This window comes from Galleria mellonella, unplaced genomic scaffold (assembly GCF_026898425.1).
Source record: "Galleria mellonella isolate WM207_F2 unplaced genomic scaffold, CSIRO_AGI_GalMel_v1 utg36, whole genome shotgun sequence".
Classification (NCBI taxonomy): domain Eukaryota; kingdom Metazoa; phylum Arthropoda; class Insecta; order Lepidoptera; family Pyralidae; genus Galleria; species Galleria mellonella.
In genome coordinates this window covers 2,600,381-2,619,689 of record NW_026442086.1, presented here as the reverse complement: position 1 = coordinate 2,619,689, position 19,309 = coordinate 2,600,381, and the positions used below count along the sequence as shown (strand labels likewise).

The 19,309-nt window shown below is 30.9% G+C and overlaps 1 protein-coding gene across 10 annotated transcripts in view; it reads left to right on the top strand.

Moving 5' to 3' along the window:
- Positions 1-19,309, top strand: part of LOC113519321 (kazrin) — a 133,274-nt gene that overhangs the window by 29,419 nt on the left and 84,546 nt on the right. The window contains exon 2 of one of the 10 annotated variants that reach the window (XM_052897345.1): positions 1,423-1,476. The exons of the other annotated variants lie outside the window; for them this stretch is intronic. The gene's annotated coding sequence lies outside the window, so the exon portion shown is untranslated. The remainder of the gene's footprint in view (positions 1-1,422; positions 1,477-19,309) is intronic. 10 annotated transcript variants of the gene reach the window in all.

Sequence of the window (19,309 nt, the reverse complement as noted above, 5' to 3'; positions counted from 1 at the left end):
TTTTTGATATCTATTTTTTATATTTATTCTTCAGATCTGTTGTTGCCAATTTTCCTCATAATATTTTGAATTATAAAAACTCAGCAGCTTTGTCATTTGAAGTGCGCTAAAACTGCCTCAAATAGATGTAATAATAACATGACACATCTATTTGTATACTGGCACATCTCTGAGTGATACAAGTAAATGGAGTATTTCTAGCGAAAATGTTTCCGTAACATTTAAATTACCTCCGCACATACGTATGGAGAACAAATAAAAAGTTTGCTATTTACGGCGTGACGTGGAGAACAGCGAATGTATTACAGTACCTTTTCCATGTCGATAAGTAAATGTTACCCTTGTCCCTACGAGTTATGAACCCTCTCTGCTGGGTACATACACGTATTTTTTCTGAGATCTCCGAATTAGGGCTGCCATTCTTTTGGGTTTTTGTCGTCTTAGTTTGCATCCAGGGATTGTATGGAAGGAGTTTTAAAAAGTGTTCAGAATTTTAGTTGAGTGATAAGCAATAAATTAAAACAAATTGGTGTCTGCGTGTCATTTTTATTTTCCGACTAACTCTCGTGATGACAACATTTTTGACTCCTGTCATATTGGATTTTAATATGCTTGGCGATGTAGGTAAATGTGAGTATATTTATTTATATAGGAAAAGACTCTGAAGTTTTTATCCGATATTGACAATTTGGATAATGGCAACCCTATTTCGAATTTAAGTTCTCTTTTGTCAGATTACCGCACGAACGAAAGACAGAGTTATCAACGTTAAAAGGCTACAGGATAATGGACTCAATTATATTTTATTATGGTGCCGCTATTGGCGTATGTTATTGCCTATTTTATTATATAAAAACTTTTAAATGTAATAGGAGTTATTCAATAGATGTAAGGCAATTTAGATACCAAATCTAAAGTTTTTTTTTAATAGTTATTATATATTTACCTATACCTATATAACAATAACGTTTTAAAGAAAGAGGCTATTTTGTTTAAATCCATCAAAATTGCTATATACTTTTTATAAGCACAACGTATAATAACGAATGTAAAATATTAATTTGTATAATTGTTAAGAGTCTGATTTGACATAATATTATCATAGCGTGTGGAAGAGAGTTTTATTTTGTTTATACAAGTAGTATGGACAAAACGTTACTTAGATGACTAATAAGATGTCTAATACTTGCAACATAATTAAAGAGTCCGTGCATCATGTCTAAACATTCGTGTGTCTGTGTACGCGGCGCGAGGGCGTCCGAAGTATTGATTGTTGCTTACCTGTTGTGCCCGCCTGAACCCCTGAATACCCAGACGAACCCTCGCCCCCATGACATGTTTGATTGATTGCATATCTCACTTAAATGCGAAATTATACATCTGCATACCATTTTGTAAATTTGCCAATTTTCTTTGTTGTAGGTACTTGAATAAGCCATTCTGCATTTTTGTGTGGAGATTATCAGCACGAAATTGGTAAATATGAAGATAAACATTCTTTTTTTTACAGAAAAAGTAAATTTTTGTTCTATTCTAAATTTTTATTTATATATAGGTGATATTTTTTACATGTATTCAGATATATAATATTTATTTGCACAGGCATAAATTTCAACTTACTGTTACAATTGTGTTGAATCTAAATTATTTAATAATCTTAATATTATTTAATTCTTTATCCATTAATAACTACTTTTACAAAGTGCAATTATTTTTTCAATCACGGTTCATGATTTAAAACTCGATAAATCATTTCGTGGATCAAAAATACGTCTAAAACACTTTTATATCCGCAGAGGGATAAACTTTTTCAATTTCCATTCAAAATAAATGCCGACTTGAAGGCACTTAGCACCGAAACATGGCCCCAATCTTCTCTGAAGTATTCTCCAGTGACTTAATATTATAAGTCACTACAGTTTTATACCTATTATTTTTGTAAGTTAGGCACCCAAAATTTTATGCTCTGTGATGGTCTGAAGTGTGGTAGTGATTCAGTTCTTAATATCAAATCATATCAATTACTATTTAATTTACTTATTTAAAAGAATTAATAATACAAAATATATTTTTTTATCTTTAATCATCGTCGCTTGCATGATCTCCTGTTACCATAGGAATATCGGAAATTTCTAATTGGATACTTTTTACGAATATAAATAGAAACTACATTAAATATTCAGTTTCGAAATTATTTACGTTGAAAAAATAGATCAATCAATATTCTAATCAATTAGGATTTAAAACAAACCTTTTTTTTATTTTATTTTATTTTTTTCTAAGTCTTTTATTCCTCATTGACCAATTAGGTTTATTATTAAACATTTTTATAATGTGAAAAAAGAACAAGAAAAACGCATTTATTGTTTATTCTAAACTTGCTGAAGTTTTGTCGCTGCCTCATACGGTAAGTAGGTATTTATTCAGTTGGTATTAAAAGAAAAAGGGGACCCGCGCTACGGCAGTTTCCTGTCGCCCCGCATTGTTGAGTGTCTGTTACATTGTTTTTTGTTCGGGAAATTTAACTCAGTCCTCTATCTTTCCGTCGTTAATTTACCACAAAAATATTATAAAACTGGGGAAGAGCATACCGGACTTGTACGAACAGAGTTCTAGATCTATATTTATGATTTAAAAATGAGATTATTTTAAGTTCTAAATCATATGTATATATTAGCTAGGTGTTTTAAGGCTATGGTTATTTATTATGGTTCATTTATTAAGAACTACCTTTTATCTTTTATAGGAGACTTTGTTCGAGTGTTCCAAATAGTAGGTGTATGTAAAAATTCCTGGCGATTGGATGAACAAGTGCCAATAATAAAAAATAATAATAAATTGATTTTGCAATAATCTAAAAAAAGTTAATTTAATAAACTTACTATGTTTTTGTTTCTGACAATATTTTCAACATTATATGTGAGTGCGAGATAAGATGCTACGACGTAAACACTCACACTGAAGACGATTTCCGGATGAAATAAAAAAAAAATAGTTGGAAATTTATCTACTTAATAATTTTATCGTTTATATTGAATAACTATTCGATATTCAATTCTTAAGCAAGTAATTTAAAAATTAAATTTGTTCCGTTTTAAAGAATTTTCTTAAGATTAAAGTTGGTTTTATTTCATCAATGTTAAAAATAACAACAATAATTGAGTTACAATCGCAACTATGTTGTTAAACTTTTATGTGAACGATCGTCATCACTGTCATTCCAAACAATTACCGTTCCATTAATGGACATTATATGGGGATATTAGCCAGGCGATTTGGCATAGAATTTTATTACGAGTTTTCCTTATCTGAGGACTGAGGTATTTCACTTTACGCCCACTCATAGATTAAGGATAGTATCTGCAACGCCCACTAGATTCTTATAATATTTTGAAAATGAAAGAAAGGTAGCAGCACTATGTATTTTTTGCTTTATCCTCATATTATAGTAAGGTACTACCAGATTTTTTTTATAGCATCCTTCTCTGGATTTTATTGAAGTATTTGAAATTACTTATAGATGTATGTAAAAAGTACAGTTGCAGAAATAGGTGTAGAATTTACTACGACTGTACTAAGATTATACACACTGATAGTATATAAAAATATGACAGAGGTAAGTAAATATACAAAAGCAAGTTTAACTCAAGAGTTTTCTAGCAAACCCAAAGTGGAAAGGAGCATCAATGTCAGCGGGTAAAGCGGTGTAAAAGATCATTTATGTTGATGAGGAATAATCCTAAATATACTTATATAGATAGTTACTTTATAAAAATTCATACGAAACCTATAGAATTATCTAAAGTCAGCGTTCGTACAACTTCAATAACGTTCATAAACTCCAAGAATAGATCCGTAGTCCACAATGACACAAAGCATTGCTGACTGCATAAAACCAGTATCACCACATACGTTTACCTAGAACGTATCACGGTACGGACTGTGGAAGCCTATTGAGAGACATTACAAAAGGTATTGTGTGCCAGCCAGGAGTAGTTTATCTGGTATCTATTCGTGGCTGGTTCTGCCCTGATACGGTTGGGCACGAGTCGTGTAGTTGTCAAGTGTCACATTACTGATAAAATAGATCGAGTTTATCTAGGTCGTGGCCGCTTTTTATGTTTGCCAAGACAAGAATGTACGGAACGATGTAAATATTTAATATATTGCAGTCCGATTGATGTTTTAGCGATAAATGCATAGCGCTATTTGATAGACGTAGAATCACAATTTTTTTTAAATAATAATTAGACAGTAATATACGACCTTAGTCAATCCTTAGTATTATCTTACTAATATTATAAATGTGAATTTAACAAGTTGTTTGAATGTTTCTTACCCAATAACGCAACATCCTAAGTTAAAATATAGGATATTTTATGTAATATTTCATGAAAGAAATGCCGTGGAAATTAACTAGTATTATAGAAGTAAATATTTGTAATCTTTATTACTCAATCATGCTTAAAAAGCTGAACAGAATTGAATGAAATTTGGTATACGGGGAGGTTATATCCTAATTTAACATATAGGATACTTTATATACTTATATCCGCGGGCAAAATAGCAGGAAACAACTAATATTAAATATATTACAGTCCGATAGATGTAGTGACGATAAATGCACTTCACGAACGTAGAGCGATGCAAATTGTTTCATTGAATAAAATAAATAACAACGAAACGTGAATATGTAAATATAGAGGAAAATGGTATTTTGTGTCCTTTGTCTACACTGAAGGCAAAACGGTGTGAACGAAATCTACCTTTCACAGTAAATTTGTTAAATCAGTTAATTTAACTTTACTATAAAAATAACATTTTATTTGAACTTTCTAAATTTTGATTTTCAATTAATTGTGATTTACTTATTATTAGTTATATATCCATATATAATAAGTATAGATTGTTAGCCTGTAACATAGATTGTTACATAATAACAGTTTGGCCTAGTTACAAGATGGTATAATTTTTGTTTGTGTGCCCAGACGCTAGAGCCAGAGTAATTAAATTGGCAGTTAGTGAATTAATTAATTAAATAATTGTCTACGTCTTTATCTATTTAATTAATTAATCATTACAATCCGTTTGATGATAATGTTTTAAAACTGATTCGGTTTTTATTAAGACAAACAGTATAGTATAGATTAGAATAGAAATAAACTTTTTTTTAATTGACTTATTTACATCTACCTATAAATCGTCTTTTTTATGCTTCCATTGCTGGCAGCAGATAATAACGTTTCAAACGTTATTATCTGCTGAGAAACACCCGCAAGAAACTCAACAGTTACTCATTGCAAATTATTATGTACAAGATAATTTTACATTTGCATGGGTACTGTAACTATAATTAGCATTAAGTTCTATTTATTTGCTTATTTCTATTTATGCTTATTTATTTTCTATTTAGTAATACATATATTACTAAATAGAAAATAAATAAGCAAACATGAGCAAACCAGCAGCACTCGTTCACGAATGAGTCAGTGTGACCCGGCCTACTCGTATCACGTTGCCACCAGCCAGGATCTTACAATGAAAATGATTAGGTTCGAGTTACTAGAATATATCATAAATACAATATAATATATAGTAATACTAAAAAACAACGCAACAAATAAAAGAAAATCGGAATTAAAACCAAAACGGACTGCAGGAAATAACAATTTTTTTAATACCAAGAATGATGAATTTGTATTGTATTATCTGCTCTATATAATTTAAACAAACTTTAATTCTATATGTTCTATTAAGATCTTCTACTAATACTATTTTTGTTATTTTATTTGAAGGAAATAAAGAAAAATATTTATTTAGCGCTTATCAATAACAATTACAACAAAAATATAAACAATTACAAAATTGAATAAAATACAAAAATAAACTTATGGCTAATTATATATCTGAGATTACTCTTTCCTTTTTTAGCGGGGAAAAACTATTCAATTTAAATAACTACAAAATATACCTGAAGTGTATGAGAAACTATTGTTTTTAGAAATACCCTATCTTTATGTTATATTTGACATTTTTACGAACAAGTTAATTTGATTATTAGTATTCGAAGTACGGTCGCTCTGAAAGGTATTATTTCTTCGTCGCCATAGTTAATTATCTGTAACAAAGGTTTTTCTTTGAATCTCGGACGGTACCGACGGGTATCTTTGTCGGGATGAAAATAATGGTTGTGAGAGCAGATGCCACTGTTTAAACATTCTTTGTTGCCGCTTGGATTAAAAGTAAGTAATTTCGCTCTCTACTGTGCATCAGAAATGAAAATAACATTATGTCTAATCTTTACTTCAATATTTTTACCGCGTCTGATAAGTATGGTAACAATTTTAAATGAGAAAAAATACTTCAATGTTGACTTAAGAAGTATCAAACTTCTTTTTTTTTAATTTAAATTTTGCTTTTTATGCGAATATTAATAAATTACTATGAACAATAAGACACACTAAAATTTAGTATTTTGTTTAACAAAAGAAATAGTGTGATTAGAGAGAAGTGTGGACTGAAAGACGACGTAGTGACGAAAATCGAAAAAGGAATGTTGCGTTGGTTTGGCCATTTGGAGAGGATGGATGAAAGAAGAATTATGAAAGAGATTTATCGAGCAAGAATGAATGGAGATGTCGGTAAGGGCTGCCCTAGATGGACGTATGTTGATCAAATAGGCGATGTGCAGAAGAAGGGCCAAATTAAAAGTACCCGTAACCGGCGAGCATGTATGAAAAGATTGATGAATGTGGAAGAAGCGAAAGAGATTTGTTTGAATCAAAGCATTTGGCGTTCCATTGTTTCTGCCTACCCTAATGGGAGATAGGCGTGACAGATATGTATGTATGTTTAACAAAAATATACCAACTTCGATCGTTGCAAATAAAAATAAATTAAAAACTAAATTACTGATACGATTTTGATAAAATTTCTATGCTACCAAGCTATAATCCTTCTTTAGACCTTCAAATAATAATAATTTTCGAAATCTGTTTATAAATGACAAAGTTGTGAGGTGATAGACATAAAAAATACAATCGAATTGAGAACCTTCCCCGTTTTTAAATTCGGTTGAAAATATAAGTAGATAAAAATCTAAATAAGTCTTTTTTCCCAGACATTGTACAAATAAATTCCACTATTATTATGAAAAAGTTTGTAAAGCTGTTTTAGATGTTTGCTTCACGATTACGCTTAAACAGCTGTATGGATTTAAATGAAATAAATACACGGTTAGGTTACTCTAACTTAACACATAGGATACTTTATATCATAATTCACGCTAACAAACCCGCGGGATGCAGCTAGTATTTTTTTAATCAAAAAGAATTTATTAACGTTTTCTTTTTTACAAAAACAAAGTAGATTTTTTCCAGGTTTATAAAAATTAACTCTTGAGGATTAACAATATTTGTTAGCACTCTTTATATCCTGAGGAGATAAAAAACATCTTAAAATTCCTACCATTCATAGGAATTAACAGCGAACTTTAAAAAAAGGACCAGCATAAAATATCATGGAAGACAGTGTCACAGTTTTGTTTCTGCTTAGAAAAAGCCTGTCTTTCAATAATAATACTAAAAACAGCACTAGTTCTTGCCCATAGTTTATGTAAATCCATTTGATATCATAGGAATTCCATAGGGAATATAATTCTATTACTCAGGGACAAAATAACTATTTGTATTGGATGAAAAGAATTGTTAGTAATGGGGATCTAACAGCCCCATTGCTAGCAATATACCTTGTCATGTCGCCCTCCACACGATTCCCTCTGTAAACGTCGATTTTTTGTGGAATTGGTCACGATAGGCTATCTCACCTGCTATCATCCTCACCTATCATCTCTCACTGGTGCCCCACTAGCGTATACCACCATATATAGAGGTAACTATTTCATTATCACTCACTAAAAAAAATTATTTGTATTAAAAATAAATGTTATAATTTCAGTTCAATAAGGTCAAGGATTACCCACTACTTACCCACAAACAAATTTAACTTGTGTATAATATTGATACAGGCAATTAGACGATAACCACCTGCTTCACTGTCAATATGTCAGTCAAGTATAAACGTTGTTCAAGCCGTGGAATAAATTGAGTTTTGCGTATTCTGTAGTGGTTTGAAAGGTAAACTTATGTATACAAAGTTAGATTGTTTAAAGGGGACTGCGAGGTGTATAGTTTCCTTGTTAGTTGATGAAGTGGGAAGCAAATATATATGTTAGTTTAAGGTAAGGCCAGCTTATATAGGTACATAAATAGTAGTCACATTCACTATATGGAGGTAATTCAAATAGGGTAACTAAAACAAAAGCGAGTAGCTATACTTATATAGAACTATGCGATAACATGATCCTATTTTGAGATGGAATACCTTAATTGAAAGAGTTTGTGATATAATATTTCATTACTAGTTTTTACCGACAACTTCGTATTCATAAGCAGGATATACTGATCATATGTAAGAAGTCGTACTTTATCTTGAAGAGTATATTTTGTCAATAATTTGACATGTTAAAGCGTCAATAGGTATAAGAAGATGTAATATATCAGGATCGCATAATAATTGCATACTCGTGATCATACCTTTTAAAATGCTTTTATTATTTTACAAAAAGCTTTTAAATGTAATAATAATAGGTATCTACCAAGATTTTTAAATTAAGGAAAGGCTACGTCGTTGGCAATAGTTAATTATAGTACCACCATTATATACGGCCTTACATTTTTATTGTATTGACGCAATACAATTTTGAATGACAGTTTAAAGGTTTTCTGGATTATAAATTTAGCCTTCTCTGTTGTAAAATTTAAAAGAAATTTATATTTTCTCATGATTACATAATAAACATACTGCTATCAACTGTGATTTTTTTATAATACATACTGATATGGTTGTTTATCTAAAGATATAAATTAAATAGGCTATAAATATATTTTTCTTTATATGTCAATTTAAATTTCAGCATCATCATCATCATATTATATCAGCCATTAACTGTCCACTGTTGAACATATGCCTCCGTTTTTGTGGGTTCTGACAGTAGTTGCCACATTTGGCTTGATAAGGTTCGTAACCACAGTTAGGATTTTGGTGACGTTTTAAAAGAAACGCTGATGCCTATCACTCGACCATTTAAAGTTTGCTTAGCGCCTCATACAACACCTACATGGAAGGAAGGGATGATCCATTCTGTATCTAGACTAGTTGAAAGTTAAGACTAGCTGGTAATTGAATTTATAGTAATGAAATTATTAATTTACTACGTTAAATCTCTTTGTAAAACAACCAAATCCCCATTTCATTCTCTATTTCTTAGGTTTTTACAATAATCAACATGCTCAGCAAATTATTTCGTTTTACAATAGTCGTGTAATAACTGCGACGCGGTCAATGTAACGGTACTGAATAACTAAGAATTATAATACCACAGAGAGTCCCAGTTATTGAACAGTGCTGGCAGTATTTTCTAATTAGTTCTTTTACCTTACATATTGTTATAGTTTCAGCTCTGGTTTCAGCATGGACTTTTTTATTTAAGTACTAATGAGTCAGTCCAGCTTCGAATGGTTGAATTGAATTTTCGAAAGTATAATATAATATAGCTTATATTACTCGTTAATTTTTTTTATGCAATTTAAAATGGCAAACAAGCTGACGGTCCACCTGATGGAAAGTGGTAACCGTCGTCTATAGACATGAGCAGTACCATAGATATAACAGACTATACTGTTTTGCCCATGATACGCCCCATGTATTGCCTGTGTGCATGTGCCTGGACTGTGTAAATTCACTGCCATATCTCGCCCTTTAAATCGAAACACAGCCATGTAAACAAAACTGCTTTACAGTAGAAACAAAAATGGGACAGAAGTGCCCAAGCAAACGACTTTTGTACAAACTCTCCCTCTGGTAAATGTAGCTCTTTACAGGTGAAAGAATTTTTAAAATTGATGGAATATTTTTTAAATTTACCAATGAATAATTGTAATGACAAACAAACAAACAATCAAACCTTTCCTCTTCATAATATTAATATAGATACAAAGGCAATGGTTCGTTTATTTCAAGTAAAAGATCATCATTTCTCAACTGTGGAATCGCGTTTGTTATTAAAGGGGGTCGTAGTTTGTTTGAATTATTTCCTAATTCTACATGTATAGTTATATATATTATATATGCTAATCTAAAAGTCCGTGCATAATTATTCGACTAAGCAATTCATTCGGATTATTAGAATGATTTTCAAATCATTCGACTACTAATCTCATTTACTAATCGCTTCTAATAATAGCTAAAATCATTGGATTGTCCTTTTTTGTCAAGAGTATTTTGTTGAGTAATTAATTACATATATTGAAAATTATACGTAATTAATTACTCTTTATTACTTTTTGGTCCTTACTTGTTATCACCTATTGTTAAGGTAGTGATGTGGTAGTAGTGAATAGAGGGAAACACTGTTTTCATTATTCTAATCGATTACTAATAAGTACTCGTAAAATCATTAGTATACGGGATCGCAAGACTCTTTATTTTTTGGATTTTTATTGGATATAAAAATATATAAATATGTATAATCAATAATAATCATCTACATTTTAGAGACAAACCATATATTTTCCCGAATATGATCAATGTTAAATCAAATACTCGTAATTATTATAAAAAAGCTACTTTTATTCTGTATCCAGTATTCTTGTAGTCAATATGTACTGGCTCTGTGAATGAAGTCACAGCTTCCGCTGACATAAATATTATAAAAATATCTAAATTTGATTAAATATGAGGGAAACGAAATATTTAATATTATTTATTTTTATACTTGCTGTAACCCGTAGCTCTACCCGCGTGAATCAGTAACTAATCATAAAGTTTACTATGTGTCATATAACGAACCTGTGTAGGAATTTCCATTCAAATCCGTTTAGTAGTTTTTGCATGCATCCATCCATCCTTTGTTTCAACTTTCGCATTTGTATTAATAGGATGTACCTATAGCAATACTTTTATATCATTTATAAATACATAACATTTGAATGCACATTCTAGGTTGTTCAGAAATTTAAAATTTTGAATATGGAATAGGCATTCGCGGAGAGAGAGCGTATGGTTTTATTTATAAATACTTATTTATTATTAAAAATTGTAAATTAATTTAAATCTGTACTGTGTGTAATTTTGTGTATTAAGTTTAACGTCCAGTATTTTAAAGCCGTGACATTAGTTACTTAATCGAGCGTCTTGTTCTACAGCGGCGTTCTTTGAACCGTGAAATTAAGTAAGTAATCCCTTTAGTAGACGTACAAGGTGATAGGCTGTTTAATTCCTAACGCAAAACCTTCGTCGTTTTAATGTATTTTCCTACATTTTCACTAGATAAATTTTTGAGCGCCCGTAATAATATATCCGAAGGTACCTCCGTAATTTGCATCCGGTTTTTTAATTCGATATTATAATATATAGAATGATGAATCTATAACTTTAATGAAAAAACTGTATATGAATAACACTGCCTATATGTACCTACATAACTTTACCTTATAATTTTTGGGACGAAAAATTAAAAATGTCCTATATCAAAAATAAAAATAGTGAATTATTTTACAATAATAATACAATCAATAACATTCATAATATTTAAATAGGTGTTACAGTAAATATAAATTTAAATTTATGTCAAATATATAATGTCTAATAAATTAATCCTTACGTGAATTTGTTTGCTTGTTATCTTATAGCGCCTTAATGGCTTATCCAATCACTATAAAATTTGGTATACATGTACTATATTGGATAGAGAAGAATATAGGTTAATTTTTATCACGGTTAGTAAACATATCCCGCGGTCACGCGGACGAAGTCGCTAGTATAAAATGTACTTATGTACATCTTGTCTTCTTGAAAGTTTATGACCAATAAACATTAGTGAATCAAACCATAAAACAATACAGATAATTCCAATATCAATACTAGCTGACCTGGCAAATGTTGTTTTGTTCCTTACTATATATATATATATATATATATATATATATATATATATATATATATATATATATATATATATATATATATATATATATATATATATATGTCATCGCAAAAGCAATATCTTTCAGATAACCTTCGAGTAGAGGAGAAAAGAAAAAAGATTGTAGCTATTCGACGCAAGAAGTGTAACTAATAAAAAAGGAAAACGCTCATGTTAATAAAACATATGCAAATAATAATGTACACACCTTACATCTAAGTAGTTATAATAGTATATATTACATAAATAAATATATAATATATATTATGAGTCATATTATATATTTAACGTTGTGTATTACGATCTCATATTTGTAGTTGTGCTAGCTCATATTACAGAATGCAAATAGCGAGCTTAATACGCTTTAAAGCTAGGTGCAACCTCTATTGTACGTGAAACAAGTTTGTTTTTAAAACAACTTGTCGTTGAAAGTGGGGAAAAATATTGTTCAACATATGTTCGCACGTACCGGTGTACAGCCATAGTGTTAGTAGGGTTAAGTGGTGGGACGTTTAAGTTAACCCTTTTAGTTAGGGAACAAAGGGCAGGCGCGGTGCTGTGCCCTGTGCCCCGCCGTCGGTCGGGGGCTTGTCATTTTGTAAATTTTAATTTGCCTCCAAATTGTTTCTTTTACACCTGAAAATTTTAATTTTGAAGTCCAGTGATGACATTCCGTAATATAATTGAATTTCCAGTGGCGACGGCACGGAAAGGGAGGCGGCGGAGGTAAACACAATTTTAATGTTCTATTTACTTCAAAACAGTAAAGTTTAATGGCCATAGAATACTTATTTGTATAATTATATATTATTTTAACAGGTATATACCCATACATGAGTTATGTGTCGTAATCCATGTATATATCTAAAAGTATTTACCTAATGCATATCTTTCGCTCGATTGTTAGATGTTCATATCATTTAGATGTAATATCTCAAAAGGGTAAAAAATCTGGAAAAATATTACATAAGGTTATAATAATTATATATTTAAAAATAAACAAAATATCTTAATATAACATATAGTGTGATATATTATGTTTATGTTTAAATATTTACATTAATAAATACTATTTTTATACTAATAGAACTGTAAATATACTATATAAAACGAAATAAATGACAAAAATATATACTTATATAAAGAATCTCTACCTTGTTTTATCTTAAATTAAGAATTATACCGACTTCATTGTTCGCGGCCGAGAGAAAATATAAAATGGATAAACTGGGAGGAGTGGCTAAAAGGGACATGAACGTGTGGGTAAAACCTCTCCCGCGATGGAGCGCGGTGTCGGGGTTAAATCTAATTTTTCCCCCGCTAATGTCCGCCTGCCCCGCCTCGCTCAAGGTTGAGTGAGCGCGAAAATTGTAACTTCAGAGAACCAAGAGGTATTCTAAAAGTTGGATTTAAATGTACTCATGCATCTATAACGTAAGCTTTAATTGCGACCGCTGGAAATGAAATGTTTATTATATACGTATATTTTCAGTGAAAATCTCTGCTTGAAATTTGATACTTTGTATGCTGTCGTCTTCCTTTGTAAGGGGATTAGTTTTGCTGTATTAAATTCTTTGTCCAGATATGAGTAGATTGTAATTTGTTTATATAAAACAAAGCTGCATCGTAATATATTTGTGTCTGTAACTTTGTTCGTAGGCTCAGGATAAAGACCAGTCGTTTGTTTGGGTACCTCTATCCCATTCGTGTTTCAACCATGAAGCAGTTGGATTTGCATGGCTAGGTTTGAAGGGTGAGATATGGCAGTGAATTTACAGGGTACAGAGGAATAACACCTGAGTCCTCAGGAATGGCAACGCATGGGGGGTATCATAGACAAAACAGTATTTTGTTATGTCCATGGCTATGACTCATGTCTATAAACGACGAAATTTAATCAGGATTAGTTAAATTATTTAAACACCAGGAAGTAACAAACAAAATTACTTACATATTTATATTAGTAAGGATTTAAAATTTAAAAAATTGTAACTTTCAGTCATAATGTTAAAAGACTAATTTTGTTTTTTTACTTTTTTTCGAGATTTACTTTATAAAAATTTTGAAATAATTTATATATATATATATATATATATATATATAAAACCGGGAAGAAAAATCTTAATATAAGATCTTTGTTAATTTCCCATGAGAACATATGTTCTCATAATATTATCGAGATAAGGAGAATTCCGAATCGTATGAAATATGTTAATTTAGAATTTGATTAATCTGTGTAGTACTAAATTTAATTCAAATCCATTTAACCGCTTATACAATTTTCAATAATAACTTTAATACTTTGAATTATAAATTCAAAGATAGTTTTAAACGTTCTAAATTATGTTTATGTAATATCTGGTAAAACGTGTTTTTATCACATATTTTATTTGCAATTAAAACAGTAGTCTCAATTTACGTGATGCCCGAACCAAGAACTATGGTCCACATAACACTATCATGCAAGGTTTATCTAACCTCGAAAAATAATCTAAAGTATATATATGTAACAAAACATACACACGTATTATACATATATAAGTATAATACGTGTCAACCATTTTCACCAAAAATACACGCCACAAACACAACATATTCTGCAACATGTATTTTGGGGGAAACTCGTTATTATTTGAAGTCATAACGACCACATTCATGTCGTGCATAACTGATTGGATCATTGATTTCCGAGGGCTGTCTAGCTGGGCGATAACAGGTCAGACACACGATATATAATTACTAGGATCACTTTATAGACTGTCCTTTTACATTGTTCATATTCTGACATAACAATATTGTTTCACAACATGTGTAATGTTCTGATGCAACTAACTATAAAACATGTTAATTATTTCCAAATACATGTCACAAAAATGCATTTCTGTAGAAATCACTTCATAATTTGAAGTTCTAACGAACACATTCGTGTACGTGCTTGAATGATTGGATCATTGATTTCCGAGGGCCGTCTGGCCGTGCGGTCACCGGTCAGACACGCGGTAAATAATTACTGGGGTTGCTTTATAGACTGTCATATTGTATTGCTCGTATTCTAACACAGTAATGTTGTTTTATCACGAAGTCTATTACAATTGTACTCTAACTGCGCCAATGCAATTATTAATGGAAATACATGAGTAAAATCTTTAATTGTATAGATATATATTTTAGATAAGATCCTTAATGACTGAACGGTTTAATACACTGCTTCACGTTTTGGTTGTTGTGGGTTCAATCGTCACATAATAAAAAGATTTTATATCCTTTATTTAGGAATGTATATTTATCGATCTCGATGTTTTTTATAACGCAGACTGATGTAGGTGTCGTAGACTTTTACCAAGAAAGTATTTCCTGATTACAATTGGACATTGGTTCTTTAAAAAGGGCGTATTAAGGTTTTTAAAGAGCGAACAACGCACTTATGACATTCCTGGTGTTACAGTCATTAGCATAAAAAGGGAGATATCAATATGTACAATACTTATATTGTAAAATGCATCGCTTACTTAATTTTCTGCTTGCCTCATGATTGACTGGTAGAGAATGCCATTCGGTGTTAAGTCCGCCATATATATTTTTACTTATATTATATAAGTATGCATTGAAGATTAAATAAATAAATAATAGATACACAATAGGATTATAAAAGGTTTGACGTTTTTTATGTACAAGGGGATAGTGTACATAAGTACATTACAAAATTAAATTATAAAAAATAAAAATATCTGTTGCAATTTTCATGTTGATCCCACAATTTTAAGTTCAAAATTGAAGTCGGTTTGATTTTCTTTTTGGCAGTTGTAAAATTTACATAAAACATTTGAAAAATCATTAAACAGATTACACAACTGTGTATATTCTGGCTATTCCAAGAGTCATAACGCCAACTGTTAGTGGCGAACGTGCAATGGATATAAATAACACGATACCATCCTGTAGATCTGTAATTACAAACTTTAGAATATGATGGTAATGCTATAATAGTCTTAGATATATAGATAGAGCATCAAATCTCAAAAACGGGTCTCAAAATCTTTTTGTCAGCTAATTGTCATTATAAATTATTTACGCACATAATATATCTTGACGTATCTATATTGGTTTGAAAAGTAAAATGTATTTTTACACATTAAAAAAATGCAAAAATTAAGAAACAAAATAAATATTGAAGTTTTAAAGGAACCACTCATAACTATTTATCACGCAAAATTGTATGAAAAAGTTGACCCTCTTTACTCGAACCATTTGTATGGAGACACTCTATCAATATAAGTATTCTATGGTTTTAAATAGAGTTGATTGCTTGTTTACTGTAACTATATAATCTGTAAACAAGCGAGTCAATTTACAGTACGTGGACGATTTATTGGCTTATTTAATTTCAAGCCGAATGACACGTTAATTTAGATTTGTTTTTTAATATTACTTAGAATGGCAAATAATTGACAACCTGATTGAAAGTGTTAATAGTTGTCCATAGACATGAAAAGCACCATAAACAATACAGAATAAACTATTTTGCTAAATTATCCCCCATGCATTTGCATCCCTAAGGACTATATTATTATGCCTCATAACCCTGTAATTTCAGTACCATATTGCACCTTTCAAACCAAAACATAGCATTGCAAGAGCAGCTGATTTACAACAGAAACACGTGTGACACAGAGGTACTTCTGTCCCACTCGTGTTTCTTCTATGGTTCTGCATGGGTATGCAGATAACTATAATAGACTACATCTTCCTTAATCCTAAATATTCTTCAAGAATATTGCCAATAAACTATTTTAGGAATATACTTATAAATAAACTCAATACATAGAAAAAGTAATGAGAACATCCAAAGAAAAAGCATCAATGAAATATAATGTTCATAGAAACGGTAGAAACGTTTTTGTAAGAAAATATACTAGGCCGACGTTTTTCGCAATAGTGCTGGATATTGATGTTTTACCCGATCGAACACTATTACTGACCTCTCTATAAATAATTACGGTCGGCTCTGTACCACCGACCCGTAGTAAAATATTCCAAGTGATTTTACCGATCCAATATTGGTAGCATTACACATAAAAATATTGGCTCTGTAATACTGAACAAGTATTGAATAAAAATATACCTACCATTCCTAGTGATAGGCTTCAAGTATTTACTATTCCACAAAATTATTTGTAAGCCTTGAAATATTTTACAATTCCCAGATTTTCCACGAACGCTCAGGTTATGGAATGAGTTCCCTGGTGGTTTTTCTAAGACACTACAGCATGGAGTTCTTCAAAACCGGGCTAAAGAGGTTTTTTCAGTGTCAACAATGCGCGCGTAATACCCCCGGTATTGTAAACGTTCATAAACTACAGTAACCACTTACAATCAGGTAGGCCGTATGCTTGTTTACCATCTCAGTGGAATAAAAAAAAATTACCAAAGGGAGACTTTCTACAAAAGTCGTTTGCTTGGGCACTTCTGTCCCATTCGTGTTTCTACCGTGAATCAGTTATGTTTGCATGGCTGTGTTTCGGTTTGAAGGGTGGGATAGTGAATTTACAGGGTACAAAGGAGTAACACCTTCTTTAGAAGTCTTCAGAAATGGCAATGCATGGGGGGTATCATGGACGAAACAGTATACTCTGTTATGTCCATGGTACTCCTTATGCTATAGGCGACAGTTACTGCTTTCCATCATGTGGGCCGTCAGCTTGTATGACATTCTAAGTTGACATTTTCTTTTTATATTTGTTTGTTTTTGTTTATTGTTAAATATTGTAAAATTAAGCACTAAATAAATATTTCTTTCTTTTTAGCAAATACATTCCTATTAGTACAGCTACCTTGCGGCTAAAATACGAACAGAAATATAACTTTTGTTCTGTCCATTTCCTTTCTGGAAAAACTAAACTATTCGCCTTCTAATGCATTAGTCAAATGAATATTTGAAAATTAATGTTCAGGTTTGCGTCATTTGGTCTATAGTAAGGGATCCTTAAATCATCTACTTCAACGAAAAAGTTTGTGAGGATGTATGTTATTTTTTCACGCTAAAACTACTAAATGGGCTAAAGTAAAATTTGGTACTCGATTAAGTAACTTATATCCTAACTTCATATTACTGATTCATCCGGTCGTAATCACGGAATATAGCTAGTAAACTACATTTGTATCGTCAAAATTGTTTGTGTTTTGAACTAAATAAATTCGATTCCACAAAAGAAACTTACCTATGCATTGTTGAATGCCATCGTTATTTCGTATCACGTCCCGGCATCGCAGTGACCACGTAGGCCGCTATTGATTCGGCCAACCGGTCAATTAACTGCTTTTGTATCGGGATATTTTGTTGCCATCGATAGAGCTTTGTGGGCTTCTTTCGTAATACTCCTATTCAATTTTTGTCACCAGCCGAATATTGATTTTATCGGTATTTTTATGGAATTTAGAAGGATTGTAATTACATAAACCTTTGTTGTTATTTTGCGTTTATCAGTCATAATTTATACGTGAGAAATACGATTTTTTTGTAGATTTTTAAATAGCGTAGGTGAGCATGATGTTAGGAAATATGTAATATTATTATTAATTCATCGATATATTTATATTTTACTAGTTTTTTAGCGACTTAATCCGCGTGACTAAGATATGTTTATTGACCGGGATAAAAAGAAGCATATATCCTTCTCTATCCCAGTAAATGTATGACAAATTTAATTGTAATTGATTCAGCCGCTAAGAGATAAAGAAACCTACAAACAAACTCATTTTAAAATCTACATGTATAAATAAGACAAAGTCGAGGTAGTTGCGTTATTTATAACCCCAGAACGGCTGGACAAATTTTTATGATCTATATTTTGTTGAATTCATCTCCGCCCCGAATAGCAGAATACCTATTAAGATATCTTTTTTTATGCAACTTAAAATAGCAAATATGCTGACCGCTCACCTGATGGGAAGTGGTAACCGTCGCCTATAGACATAAGCAGTACCATGGACATATCAGAGTATACAGTTTCGCCTATGATACTCCCCATGCGTTGCCATTCCAGAGGACTCTGGTATTATTCCTCTGTACCCTGTAAATTCACTTAAATTCAAATATCGGATGATTCACATAAAAATATATAGAAAAAAATATTTTAGACTGTTAAAGCCCTTACATCCTATTGTTTATTAAAATATAAACTAATTGTATTTATGTTTTATATGTAATATAGACATTATTACTTGTTTATTATTTACCAAGTATAACTATTTATAAAACAAGTAGGT